This window comes from Penaeus monodon, chromosome 15, assembly GCF_015228065.2.
Source record: "Penaeus monodon isolate SGIC_2016 chromosome 15, NSTDA_Pmon_1, whole genome shotgun sequence".
NCBI classification, from domain to species: domain Eukaryota; kingdom Metazoa; phylum Arthropoda; class Malacostraca; order Decapoda; family Penaeidae; genus Penaeus; species Penaeus monodon.
Window position 1 is genome coordinate 47874588 of NC_051400.1, and position 256 is coordinate 47874843.

The 256-nt window shown below is 62.5% G+C and overlaps 2 protein-coding genes across 2 annotated transcripts in view; both read right to left on the reverse strand.

Moving 5' to 3' along the window:
• Positions 1–256, reverse strand: part of LOC119582388 (pollen-specific leucine-rich repeat extensin-like protein 2) — a 4465-nt gene that overhangs the window by 2252 nt on the left and 1957 nt on the right. The gene's annotated exons all lie outside the window — the stretch shown is intronic.
• The window catches only part of LOC119582078 (potassium voltage-gated channel protein Shaker-like), a gene marked incomplete at its 5' end in the record, with an annotated part of 55543 nt that overhangs the window by 1922 nt on the left and 53365 nt on the right, over positions 1–256 (reverse strand).

A 256-nucleotide genomic window follows, 5' to 3' on the forward strand; every position in this document is an offset into this window, starting at 1 on the left:
GTGAGGTTTTCGCAAGCACAAGTTGGGGGGAGTTGAATGAAGAGGGGTGGGGGGTGGGGGGATGGGGAGAGGAATGTGGGGAAGAGGGGGGGGAGGGGAGAGAGGAGAGGGGGGAAGGGGAGGGAGAGGGGGAGAGGAAGAGGGAGGGAGAAGGGGGAGAGGGGAGGAGAGGAGAAGGGTGGGGAAGGAGGGGGGGAAGAGGGAGAGGGGGTGGGGAGTTGCAACGAGTAGAGGTTGAGGGAAGTAACAGAGAATT